This window comes from Pleurodeles waltl, chromosome 4_1 (assembly GCF_031143425.1).
Source record: "Pleurodeles waltl isolate 20211129_DDA chromosome 4_1, aPleWal1.hap1.20221129, whole genome shotgun sequence".
Classification (NCBI taxonomy): domain Eukaryota; kingdom Metazoa; phylum Chordata; class Amphibia; order Caudata; family Salamandridae; genus Pleurodeles; species Pleurodeles waltl.
The window spans coordinates 840,122,415-840,137,032 of NC_090442.1; positions in this window are offsets into that span (position 1 = coordinate 840,122,415).

Sequence of the window (14,618 nt, forward strand, 5' to 3'; positions counted from 1 at the left end):
CGCACATTTGGGAACTGAAGAGGCTTCAACAGCTCCTCCGGCCTACCGGCCCATTGTTATTCTGTCTGCGGCCAATTGTCACATACCGAACAACAATAGATCATGCTGTAGTTATAGTGTGTGCTGCTACTGTTCCTGCATGGCCTAGGGCAGTGGTTCCCAACCTTTTGACTTCTGTGGACCCCCATTTTATCAATACTGGAGCCCGGGGACCCCCACTGAATCATTATTGGAACACGGGGACCCCCAAGGAGTCATTACTGATAGCTGGGACCTAATATTATTACATTTTGTAAGCAGCTGCGGACCCCCTGAGGAGGCTTTGCGGACCCCCAGGGGTCCCCGGCCCACAGGTTGGGAACCACTGGCCTAGGGCATGGCATCCTGCTCTTGTCGAGAGGCCAGTGCCCCTGAAACAGGAGCCATGCTTAGGGGAGGTGTGAGGTTCCGAGTGTACTGCATTTTGAAATATCAGACAGGGCTAAAAGCAAAGATTTCTGAGTTCGTTGCCTGCTTAGAATTTTCAGGGCATCATAAAAATGTCAATGTAACTCTTGGAGAGATATCTGAGTTTAGTCTGAGTTTAGTCTAAGTTTTGACTCATCATAAAGTAGAGGAGAGGGATAATGTGCTGCTTGCAAAGTACAAAGTGTAACATGCAGATCAAAGAAGTGTTTTTAAGTGGATAGTACAGTGGGTTCCTTAGGATAATAATACATATTTATTAGTATGGATCACCCCAATTACTATGTTATGTTTTAAACCCTGAGTTTGTATTTCTCCAGAACAAGCACTCTTAACCTATAATCAAGGCCACTGGAATTATGCACTTCTGTGGTGCAGCTTCTTCACATAGTTTTTTATTTGTCACATTTGCCACATAATCCATCATCTGTTGCATAATCTGCAGATTTTGACAAAAAATGTTTCTAGGTCAAATGGATCAAAAGTTACCAAAAAAATTATGACTTGTGTTCGCACACAGTGAAAGGTCCTTTACAAAGGTTACCTGGTCATCTTTCAGTTGCTTATTTCTGTATTTAGTTGTTAAGCTTGTACTAATGCTGTGAAATATTTGCCCAGACGGTATTACCATGTCTAATTGTTTTATTAAATAATGAAGTAATCCCATCATAAATGTGCCACATTATGTTGCATAATTTAGTCAACCCTGGCACGTAAATTGGACCTCCCATGCCGCGTAATTCCAGTGGCCCTGCATATAATTCCTACCAGTATAAATGTCACGACGTAACTACTACACTTTGCAACCCACATTGTTTTAAGTAGCATTTCCTATAGATTGATTACCACACTTATATGCCATTGTCTCTGAATAATATGTGTGTGATGTAAAGTGCTCTTGAAACCGTACATTGAGATGAACAGCACTATAAAAGAAATGAAATACACGAGAGAGGGTCTATGGAGAGAGATGAGGGGCACTGTGTAATGGTGGTACTGAGGGAATCCTTGGAGAAAAGGTCTTTGGTGGGGTTGGAGGGGTGTGCTAACAAAGATTGTCGCACTGGGTGAAACCAGCACTATAGCCCGCCATGCCAGGGGGCATGACTATCATTCCTGCAGCTGTGCAGTGCACCAGGCCTTAAGGCAAGAGCACTTCAGGAGCTGATTGTGGGACGGACTGTTAGGTAAGCATAGCCTATGAATGGAGGGATTTCATTCAACTGTAATCCGTTTCTGTCTAGTTTTTATTTCAACATTTACAGTTAATGGAAAACGAAAAAGACAATTAGGAATGCCTAATATAATATGACCAGTGTGCACTAATCGCAAAATCTTCTAATGCCACACTGCACCTGCCAGACAAATGTCTCAAGCTGGAGACTTGGATGGATTTCTTTCTCATTATCTGAAAAATAGCCTTTTCTTGACAAACAATGATTTTCTGTCTGTATGTATATGCTATTTCTGTAGCGTGACCCCAGTCAAAAGGTAGCAGAACGCTGTACAAGGTCAACGACAACATTTATTTAAGGACACCTGTGTCAAATCATTGAGGAGCATATTTACTAACATTTCATGCAACACAGCAGAGCGCGTGAAGTTGCTGTTTTGTGTGAAATGGGAAGAGCCGAACAGCTTCCTATTTTTAAAGATCTGGAGCAGTTCTGCTCTCTCCTAGCACTGCTGAACTTGTGGATGCCTAGTGCCAAAAAGTTGTGGTCGAGTAAAGATTTTGAAGCAGAAAAAGAAAACTATTCTTTGAGGGCATCTCCTCTCTCATGTGTGCTGCAAAATGCAGCAAACATGCACAGAGAAAGTAACGAGGAAAAATAAAGATATTTCTCCTTGTTACACCAGCTTCAGACAGACGCACTATTTTGGCATAGACCTATCTTTACAAGTCTTTGTAAATATGGGTTTACATCAAAATGCATGGGTGAATGCAGAGGGACAGCCATGCACCTCCCATGTAACACCTACATGACAGAAGGTAATGCAATGCAGTGCTATGCACTGTATTGTGTTACTTTTTTTTTCAAAGCCAAGCCAATCAGGATTGGAGCCAATGTGTGTTAGAAGAGCTTCTTTAAGCTAGCAAGACCAGGCTTATCTGGCTCATTCTTGAGATAACTCATCTTGATAACTGAAAACAATCTTACTCTAGAGTGCTACCTAGAGACTGATTGGTGAAGATGATGGCGATATAGCAAGAGGGATGGCAAGAGGGCACACTGGGTTTCACTCTCTTTCATAGCTGCTATGTGTCTCCATGCCATCCTGGTTTCATTTTGTCCATCTGTTTTTTCAACTAATAGAGCATTGCAGGGGAGTAACGCAAGGCCATTCTGTTCCTGTGGGGCACCTCCCTTCAGACGGCTCCTTTTCAGCCCAAGGTATGTGAATGTATGTGGAATATGGGTCCCTCACCACATTCTGCAGGAGGTTGGCCCTGGTATTTTTTACTATGCCCCTGGAGCATTGCATTCCGAGACGTGGTTTAATGAAGTTTCACTTTGGGGCATAACTAGAGGTGTCTTACATGACATGCAGCTGCTTAACAATGACAATCATTAATTTGTTCATATATTAATTGGCAGTACTCTCTTCAGTGGTAATAATTTTAAGTCTTGAAGGGATGAGTTGGCCCTGCCAGAGCCCAAACTACGACCTAAAATGTGCACAGAAACATCTGCAACAGACACAAATTATTTTGGGTTTTTCCATGTTTTTTCAGTAACATAATTAATCTGTTCTGGGTGACCTGTGATGTTCATCACTTTCTAGTATATCAGACTGCAATTAGTAGGCATTTCTGTAGTTTGCTGCATACCTTCAAATGGGAAGATGACAAGTATCACTCTTGGTCACTCTCAGTGACTCCACTGACTTGGAAATGAGTCGCTTTCATCTACAGGCAACCAATTATAAGGGGTTGATGACAGAACCTAGCAGATCTCACAGCATGTTCAGGGGACAAACAGCCTGAGGTCCTGCAACATTACTATACATGAGGATGAGCAGAAGGTATTTTCATGCATTGAAGTGACATTTTGTTAAATACCTGGAAAGTGAGTAAAGGTAACCCTGGAGACTATGTAGAGCCTTTAAGTAAATGGCATCAGCATGTAGTTTGTGGACATGTAAGTGACCAGGAAGATCAGTAATCTGCAGTGTGAACAGGAGGTTCAAGGACTGGAAAAACAGGAGGAGCTTTAGTAACCCACAGTTGACCAGTAGCCTAAGGGGCTGAAGGTGAAAAGAATATTCAGAACCTTCGAGTGAGGGGTGTTACAAAACATAAAGTAAAGTAGGGTGAGCAGGAGCCTTTTGGAACTTAGGGTTAGCAGGAGTCTCTGGGAGCTAAGACTGAGGCCATAGTTATGAGGCCTGAAGGTAAGCGGGAGCCTTGGGGGCCTATACTGAGCATAGCATTAGCTGGGGACCTAAGAGTGAGCCTGTGAGGATTAGGGATCAACAGGAACTTTGGAAATCTAGTGGTGAGTGGGAACTTCAGGGCCTTTCTGGGTGAAGAGCACCAGGAGAGCCGGAAGTAAACAGAAGCATTGGCGAATCTCATGGTCTTTCCTAACCTAGGGGTAAGCAGGAGGTTCCAGGTAAGAGTGAGCAAGAGATACAGGAACCGTGAACAGAGAGGAACTAGTGTTGAGCAGAATTTACTAACACCATGGAGTGAACTGGATTGCAAAGACAAATACAACTGAGCAGAACTCTCTTCGGGTCTTTGTGTCAGTAGGATGCTCAGGGATGTGTCTCTGAGCAGGAGTCTCAGAGGACCGGAGAGTGGAAATGAACTTAGGGTCCTGCGGATGAGTGGGTACCTTTAGGACTAATTGATGATGAGCAAAAGCCTCACTGTCTTGGGTTCTTCAAAGTGAATAGAATTCAGTCCTAAGGATGAACATCACAATTTGGGGTCTGTACAACTGTAGACAATGGGGAACCCCATGAATGAACAGGAGCTTCAGGACCCAGAGAGAAGACACAAGGATTTGAGAGTGAGCACATGCAAAGTGAGATTCATGGTCCTGCAGATGAGTGTAAGTAGGCCAGCAGGTTAGGTGCAGTGGAAAGTGTTCAGTCCTATCGAGTATAACTGGCCTACAGGTTATAAAAGGCTTTATTCACCACAAAGCTCTCCCAAATTAATCACCTGTTACTAACAAAGTAATGGTTCACAAAAGGTTGCAATCTGCAAATGTGGGACTCTTTTTAGGGAGCCTATTACAGATGGTTGGGGAAACAGAGGAGAGAGTGGGGTTGAGGAAGTGGAAGCATTGCACACAGGAGTGAGCATCACTGGCAGTTGGGGAAGAAGCACACAGGGCAACACAGGGGGTGAAGTAGAGAATAACACAGAAGGGAAAAGCATGGAAGAAAGTGAGAAGCACCCAAAAGTGACAGCATCTGGGGCAGCGAAGCATCCAAGGGTGAGAACAATACTGAGTGTGAGGAGGGTGGGTGAGAAGTACAGAAGATAGAAACACAGCACAAGGGTGTGAATATGAGGCAAGCACACAGAAGTGAGAAGAAAAGAGTTGAAACTCTTATCGAGTGCTTAATCCAAAAGGAAAAAAAGGTTCTCTGAAAGTAATCAGTGGACAAATAGAAGCTAGCTAATGAGAGAGATGGTAAGCAGGCTAAACTCCAAGGCAGGGACAGGCACCAGCTAGACAAGCTGGGACAAGGAAAGCCATTGAACAAGAAGCAAGCAAATAAGACTGATAATAAAGACAACCAGAGGTAAGCAACGGCAAGCTGTTGACCCCTGCAAGTTCTTCAACTGGTTGGTAAGCTGGAGCTACAAATGTACTTCACACAGTAAAAGACAGGTTTCCCGGTAGCTTTTAGTTTTGCTGATCAACTTGTTGCATATATTTAAAAAAAATTCATTTAAGAAGCACAACGGAAAAAATGCTTGTTTCGTCTTTAACTGTCATATTTCTGTATCTCTTTTTCAATCCTTTCTATAAAAATTACCTTTTGTCCTGAATTTTGACTCTTTGTCCTGAATCTTTACTGTCACTGTCTAGAATTTGCCTTCTTGCCAGGTGGACACTGTAGCTGGGAATTGTAGTTAATTGTTAAAAAGCTGTTGCATAGTGTGTTTGCCTTACACGTGCAGCTTTCAAGAGTGGAAAGAAATTAGGATTAAGACAGCATTTATATGATAGGAAACAGAGTAAGGTTTTTTTCAGAGACCTGCTCCTGTTTCTACTGTACAGAAAAACGCACTCCTGCTTACCTTTTCCAGAGCTCCTGCTTGCAATACAATTTACTGCAGGGCTTTAGCTTTCAAGGATGGATTTGGATCATTTGTGGCAGTCAGCTTGTTGTTTTGGGACACAAGACTTTCTCATTGTTTGGTAGAAAATTCCTATGCTGGTCACCCGTCTCCACATTCCTGGTTCAGAGCATACAAAGCATCCTAAGAGGTGTGGCTATACTCTCCACAGTCCACTCCTGCTCTAAAAAGAAGGTTGAAATCAATGTCTGTTTTTTGTAATTTAGAAGATATTCTCAACTTTACCTTTCTGTTTACTCAATTCCTGGTTTAAGCTGCCAGCAGATAACGATTTCTATCTTCCTTTTCAGAACACCCAGGTTGTTCATTACGTTTACACCCTATAAAAGGAAGATAGATGGAGTCTTTTGGGCATCACAGCCTTGTTTATGCAGCTCCTGGCTCGCTTCGGTGGAATTCTTATGTGCTGTTCCTTTGGAACTCTACGGTGCTGCTGCTGTCCCTATGTTCTTCAGGAACTCTGGGCCATATTTATACTCTGTTTGCGCCGGATTTGCGTCGTTTTTTTTTACGCAAATTCGACGCAAAACTAAATCCATATTTATACTTTGGCGTTAGACGCGTCTAGCGCCAAAGTTCATGGAGTTTGCGTAATTTTTTAGCGTGGACACCTACCTTGCGTTAATGATATGCAAGGTAGGCGTTCCCTTCTAATAAATGACTCCGAGGCATGTGCGCCGTATTTACACTCCCGGGCAAAAATGACGCCCGGGAGTGGGCGGGTCAAAAAAAATGACGTCTACCCGCGTCAGCGTCATTTTTTTAACGCCTGCTCAGGGCAGGCGTTAAGGGACCTGTGGGCTCGGAAGGAGCCCAGAGGTGCCCTCCCATGCCCCCAGGGACACCCCCTGCCACCCTTGCCCACCCCAGGGGGACGCCCAAGGATGGAGGGACCCATCCCTGGGACATTAAGGTAAGTGCTGGTAAGTATTTTTTTTTTGTGGCATAGGGTGGCCTGATTTGGGCCCCCCTACATGCCACTATGCCCAATGACCATGCCCAGGGGACAAAAGTCCCCTGGGCATGGCCATTGGGCAAGGGGGCATGACTCCTGTCTTTGCTAAGACAGGAGTCATGTTAATGGCGTCTGGGCGTCGAAATAAAATGGCGCAAATCGGGTTGAGGCGATAATTTTGCCTCAGCCTGACTTGCCCCATTTTTTGACGCCCAAGCTCCATTTTCCCCTACGCCGGAGCTGCCTGGTGTGTGTCATTTTTTTTTACGCACACCACTCCGCAGCGCCGGCTAATGCCGGATAATGTCATTGAATAAATACGGCGCCCACATGGCGCTTCAGAATGGCGTTAGCCGGCGTTAAATTTTTTGACGCACAACTGCGTTGGCGCAGTTGTGCGTCGAAAAGTATAAATATGGCCCTCTATTTTTTTACTGGACCGTATTGATCAAGGGTTTATTTTCCAATGGGGATATAATTTGTTTCCTTCTTGAAATCCAGATTTCCTCTGCTTTAGGGTTCTTTGGACCTAGAAAGCAGCAAGTCAGCGTGCTCTGCTAAGAAAACCTGCTCTTGGTAGACTGGAATGGCATCTTGATGCAGGCGTGGCTGAAGGTGAAGGCTCACTATAAGAGGTAAATCTCACCACACAAGTTCAGAATCTTACAACTGAAAACGCTGCCTTAAGGCAGTCCTTATCAATACTACGGTAAGATACCTTGGATCCTTCCTTGATTGGCTTAACCAAACAAATAGTTGATAGAAATCCACACAGTTTCAAATGATTTCTTCACAACACATAGCTTCACATTCAAAGACCATATAAATGCCAGTGACTGAGCTAAGGTAGCTTTTGTAGTTACAATACCCACGGTATTGCCTTAGCCTGGGTCATCTTCTTGGTTCCTCAAGCAAGTCCTTTACTTCAAAATGTTCCTGCATTCTTAATTGAATTCAAGAAGAACTGTGACCAACATGATCAGATTTATCTTGCTCAGAAAAATATTTTGAATTTAAAACAAGGATCTATGGCCTTGCAATCCTACGTTAGTCGTTTTAAGACCTCAACTGGGTATTACAGTTTGCCCCCTTCAGCATCATTCACTTTATTTCAAAATGGATTGAATGAGGAAATAAAAGATGAACTTGCAAGGATGTTAAGGCCAGCTTCCTTGATCGATTTAGTAACTTTATCAGTTCAAAGTGACAACAGAAGCCAAGAAAGCACGCAATAAATAAATAATTAAATACCTATCCCTCATTCAGACGTCTGTTAAACCCATTATCAAAGGAATTGCAAGTGAGAAAGAGGCAATGCAATTAGGTCTCAATATGGGACCATTGTCTAATGAGGAAAGAGAAAGACGTCGCAGGTTGGGTCTGTGATTATACTTCAAATTAAAGTGACAGTTTCTTGTCACATGTCCTGCTCATCCAAATCACCCAAGGAAGAATCTGGGAAACAACGCTGCTCTAGTGGAGGGATTAGAGACCAGTGAGAAGCAAGTAGCCTTGCCAGAAAGCTGACCTAATCATCAAGCATTTTTGATTTTACAAGGTAAACTGATCTTTCTAAGCAAATATTACTTTCTTCTTGTATTGGTGGACTTCGGAGACTACAATATATATATGGATATGAATTGGGCAAAAGACCATTATATTCCAATAATTAAGAAAGAGCATCTTCATGAGGTGAAGGCAATTGATGTTACCATTATTTCATCATGCTTAGTAATCGAACAGACTCAGGGGGTCATCCTGACCCTGGCGGCCGGTGACCGCCAGGGTCACCGACCACGGGAGCACCGCCAACAGGCTGGCGGTGCTCCCAAGGGCATTCTGACCGCGGCGGTTCAGCCGCGGTCAGAAAGGGTAAACCGGCGGTCTCCCGCCGGTTTACCACTGCCCTACAGAATCCTCCATGGGGATTCTGACACCCCCTACCGCCATCCTGTTCCTGGCGGGTCTCCCGCCAGGAACAGGATGGCAGTAGGGGGTGCCGCGGGGCCCCTGGGGGCCCCTGCAGTGCCCATGCCAATGGCATGGGCACTGCAGGGGCCCCCGTAAGAGGGCCCCACAAAGTATTTCAGTGTCTGCAATGCAGACACTGAAATACGCGACGGGTGCCACTGCACCCGTCGCACCCCTGCAACTCCGCTGGCTCCATTCGGAGCCGGCATCCTCGTTGCAGGGGCATTTCCGCTGGGCCGGCAGGCGCTCTTTTGGAGAGCGCCCGCCGGCCCAGCGGAAATGTAAGAATGGCCGCCGCGGTCTTTTGACCGCGGTGCGGTCATTTGTCGGCGGGACTTTGGCGGGCGGCCTCCGCCGCCCGCCAAAGTCGGAATCAGGCCCTCAGTCTTTACATCGTATCAGTTATTTCCTTCTTGATTTCTAGCTCTGCTCTGCTTCTAAGCTTCTTTATGTGTCCTGGTTCTTCTAGGTACGAGACTAGACCTGGAAAGAAGCGGGCCGTATCATCAAAAGAAAAACTACTAACCTGTGTCAGAAAGGCCTACTTTTTAATAACAGCTTCAGTCCAGACAGCACTGACACCCAGCCCTTTCTTCCCTGAAAACACAATTAGTGCAAGCAGGCTTGAAGTATCCTCGCATGCACTTGACCCATTCTAAGTGGTAAGCAGTGTCACCAGCCCCATTTCCCGACAGTGCCCCCCACCAAAATCTGCCTTCTTAGCGATAGGGCTGCTGGTTTATCAGGATGTCTTGCATAAATGTCTTGCAATAAATATGGGGTATGGAGATTAGAAGAAGAGTCCTGTAATTGTTCTTTAGGACTAAGCCCTAGCAATCCACAGAATATAGTAAGCTGTTACTTGCAGTTCTTGCATCCATCCAAAATACTATATACCACACACGCATTTTGAAGTTCAGCAGTACTGGCAGGGGATGTGAAGCAGGGCATGTTTTTCAAGAGGTTTTAACGAAGATATATGACAAACTGGGCGGTTTTCTTAGCATAAGGAAATTGGAGTCTTAGACTAACTATATTCATAATCTGTTCCATCAGAAATGGACCTACAAACTTGGGTTGCAACTTAGATGTTTTCAAATGCAAATGAGCAACCACTAATTCTCTCCCTTATTAGATACTGAGGTTCTGAAATTCACATATCATCAGTGTAATACATATACATATATTTCGTTTTTTCCAAAGCTTTCCTTGCAGCTTTCTGCGTGTTAATTAACACAGTTAAGTGTTCTTGAATAGATGGAACCAATGTATACAAAAAATTATCAATAAAATAAAAATGAGGATGTTGGCCATACATACAAAAGAAAGGTGACATTCCAATTGATGAATGCTCCCTATTGCTGCATGTTAATCCTGTAAATCACATCTAGCTCCAATCCTCCTCTTGTACCAAGGCTTCAAATATTGTGCCACACATCGATTTAGACTTTTAATCTGTCCACCCATCTGAGAAATGACAACTAGTGTACAGATGAATTTCCATGTCTAGTTCATTACATAGGGCGTAGCAGAATTTTGAACAAAATTGGCACTCTTTCAGTAATCAAAATCTATGGAATAACATACACTCAAATTATAGGTTATGAAAAACTCTGGGGGTCATTCTGACCCTGGCGGCCGGTGACCGCCAGGGTCACCGACCACGGGAGCACCGCCAACAGGCTGGCAGTGCTCCCAAGGGCATTCTGACCGCGGCGGTTCAGCCGCGACCAGAAAGGGTAAACCGGCGGTCTCCCGCCGGTTTACCACTGCCCTACAGAATCCTCCATGGCGGCGGAGCGCGCTCCGCCGCCATGGGGATTCTGACACCCCCTACCGCCATCCTGTTCCTGGCGGGTCTCCCGCCAGGAACAGGATGGCGGTAGGGGGTGACGCGGGGCCCCCGTAAGAGGGCCCCTGCATTGCCCATGCCAATGGCATGGGCACTGCAGGGGCCCCCGTAAGTGTCACGACTCACGTGCTGCTTGCGCCTGGAATTTGCAGATCTGGTGGCGTGGATCTTCAATGTTCGACTTTGGCCCAAAAAGGGGCGACTCTTTCTGGTAGCCACGGTGCTGTAGGCAATGGAGACGCCAAGAACAGACCGTGCCCTTCAGAAAATAGCGCCAGAGGGAAAAAAACCCTTAGGAAAAGGGGAAAAACCTCCAAACAGGAAGATTCCTGGAAAAAACAAGAACAAACAAACAGGAATCCAAAAGGAGCAAAGGTCAGGAAACACAGAATGCTGAAATCCAGAACCAAAAGGGGAGGAAATCAGGAGCGAAGACACTAACTGAGCAGAAAGTGTTGCAGCGCAAGGAAATGAAGAAAACACAGCCCTTATATACCAAAAGACAGGAAGTGACCCACAGGAAGTAAAAGGACACCATATTAGACAGGGAGAGGTACATAGAACAAAACAGAATAGAAACCATAGAGAATAGGGAACAATGAATGCTGGGAAGAGAAAGGTAACCTGGGAAGGGAAGAAGACATAAAAAAAGTACAACAAAAAGACCCCAGAAAGAAGAAAAGAAAGAGGACAAGAAGGAAGAAAGAAGAACAGGTAAGGGGGGTCAGGAGACCCCAGCAAGGCGGTGGAAAACGCTAGAGCGAGGCCCCATGCAATGCCTGGGGCCTCGAAAAGTGCATGAAAGGCTGGGGGCGCGCCACGTTTTAGAAACGCGCTGTGCGGCCCCAGCCGAACGCCCGGCTTGTGCCGAACATTCGGCTCGCGCCGCACCACGCGGCGTGACAGTAGGTCCCCCTCCCGAAGGGCCAGGTTTGAGAGGAAATAAACGGTGAAAGCGTTGAATCAGGCGAGGAGCGTGAACAGAAGATGCATCTTCCCAAGAGCATTCACTGAGAGGATAACCCTTCCAATGAATCAGATACTGAAGGCGTTTGTGAAAAAGACGAGAGTCACAAATTTCCTGTACTTCATATTCAGGAACATCATCCACGAGTACAGGAGGTGGACAAGGAAACTGACGTGAGTAAGGGTCAGGCACATAAGGTTTAAGCTGAGAAACATGAAAGACCGGATGAATCTTCCATGTATGAGGTAAGTGAAGACGGACAGTGACAGGATTGACCAACTGAAGAATACGGAAAGGCCCATAGTAACGAGGTGTGAACTTATTTTGAGAAAGACGTGAGGGTAAGAATTTGGAGGAGAGACAGACTTTATCTTGCGGATGATAGTCTGGATTGGTAGCACGTCTCTTGTCAGCAGCCTTCTTCATACAGTATATCTCTTAGTATGTAACAAATTAGATCGAATTAGTCTATGGATTTGGAGAAGGCGTTTGGAGAAATAGGTAATAGCGGGTAGAGGAGAGTTGGATTGTGGAGAAGTAGGAAAAGAGGTAGGATGAAAACCATATGAACAGAAAAAGTGAGTGACCTTGGAGGCACTATGGACTGAGTTATTGTAGGAAAATTCTGCTATAGAGAGGTAAGTGTTCCAGTTACTTTGGGTAGAATTGCAAAAGCATCGAAGATATTGCTCTAGTCCTTGGTTCAGACGCTCGGTCTGGCCGTTGGTCTGAGGATGGAATCCTGAAGACAGGGCTCTATTAATATTTAGTGTTTTACAAAAATGCCTCCAAAATCGGGAAACGTACTGAGGTCCTCTATCAGATATTATGGTATGGGGAAGTCCATGGAGACGGAAGATATGATCAATGAATATTTGACTTAGTTCTTGAGAAGTGGGTAGCCTTTTCAGGGCAGTGAAATGAGCCATCTTCGTGAAAGAATCCACCGTGACCATGATGACCCGGTTTCCTGCTGATGGTGGGAGTGAACACATAAAATCAGTAGAGATGGTATGCCATGGGGCCGGTGGAACAGGCAAAGGCTGTAGTAATCCTGCCGGTCGGGTATGGGGTATCTTGATTTGGGCACATATGGGACAGGCCTGAACGTATCTTTCCACATCCAGCTTCCAGGTAGGCCACCAGAAAAATCGTGAAAGAAGTTCTTGTGTGGCCTTGATGCCTCTATGACCAGCTACAGGTGAATCATGGCACATTTGTAATGCCTTTTCTTGCACCTTGTTAGTGGGGAGGAATATCAGGTTTTGATAATAAAAATATCCTTGTTTCTTATGTATTAATGGTCTTAGATCTTCAATGTCGTGGTCCGATAGGTTGGCGTATTCCAGTTGTACTTCTTCCAGGAAAGACTGAGCCACTCCAATGATCTTACGGGGTTCCAGAAGATACTGAGATGAGGAAGGAGTACACTCTGGATATCGGCGAGACAGAGCATCAGCCAGAATGTTTTGAGATCCAGGAATATATGTGATAAAAAAATCGTACTGACTGAAGAAAAAGGCCCAGCGGGCCTGGCGACTATTCTGGCATACAAAATTTCGTAAACATTGTAGGTTACGGTGGTCTGTCCTCACCTCAAATGGTTCCTTGGAACCCATCAGAAACTGTCTCCACTCAAGGCAGGCTGTTTTCAGAGCCAATAATTCCCTTTCCAGTACAGAATAGTGTTGTTCAGCTGTGGAAAGGATATGAGACAAGTAGAAAACAGGATGTTCAAGACCATCATCTTCTTGTCGTTGGAGTAAGACAGCTCCGATGGCTCTCTCAGAAGCATCAGTAACGACTATAAATTGTTTGGTGGTATCTGGATGTCTCAAGATGGGGGCTTGGGTGAAGACTCTCTTTAATTCTTGAAAGGCTGCTTCAGCCGCCTCAGTCCAGACAAACCCTTTCTTTAAATTTTCCTTTTTTAAGGTGTGAGTTATGTGGCTAGTCAGTCTGGCAAAGTCTAGAATGAATTGTCGATAGAAGTTTGCTAACCCTAGGAAACATTGTGTTTCTTTTATGGAAGAAGGAGAAGGCCACTCTAGGATAGCTTGTACCTTTTCTTGATCCATAGCTATGCCAGTGGGACTTAAATGATAGCCCAGATATTTGACTTCCGTCATGTCGAACTCACATTTTTCTGGTTTGCAAAATAGTTGATGAGCACGAAGTCTTTGAAGAACTTGTTTCACATGGGAAGAATGGAGTTCAGGATTTCTAGAATAAATAAGAATATCATCTAGGTAGATCACGACTGTCTGATTCAGAAGGTCTGAAAACACTGAGTCCATAAATCTCTGGAAGATTGCGGGGGCGTTAGTGAGGCCAAACGGCATAACCCTATATTCAAAATGGCCAAATGGAGTCCTGAAAGCTGTCTTCCATTCGTCGCCTTCTTTTATGCGTAAAAGGTGGTAAGCTCCTCGTAAATCTAATTTAGTAAAACGTTGAGCCCCTCTGATAGCTTCTAGTATGTCCCTGATGAGAGGCAAAGGATAACGATCTTTAATTGTTATTTTATTCAGACCTCGAAAATCCAGGCAAGGACGAAGATCCTTTGTCTTCTTGGGCACAAAAAAGAGAGGAGCCCCAGCCGGAGACGACGATGGAACAATAAAACCACTCTGTATATTTTCGTCCAGATACTCTTTTAGAACTTCTCTTTCGGGTTCCGTGAGAGAGTACATCCTCCCAAAAGGAACAATTGTGCCGGGTTCCAATGGAATAGCACAATCATATTCTCGATGTGGAGGTAGCACAGGTTTCGACGGTTTTTGGAAAACATCCTGAAACTCCAAATAGTGGTCTGGGACCCCTTGGACCGTATTAATGGACATACCAGTGGCACCTTCAGTATCTAAAGATCTTTTCGGAGACCAATACTTGTCGGAAGTGAAACAGTTCTCATGACAAAATTGCGAAGACAAAGAAACTGTCCGGGTTACCCAATTTATATACGGGTTATGTCTGATGAACCACGGAATTCCAAGAATGATGGTATGGTTGGGGGACGTGATAAGATCGAAGGAAATGTGTTCTTGATGGTTTCCCACCTGTAGACTTAACATCAGGGTAG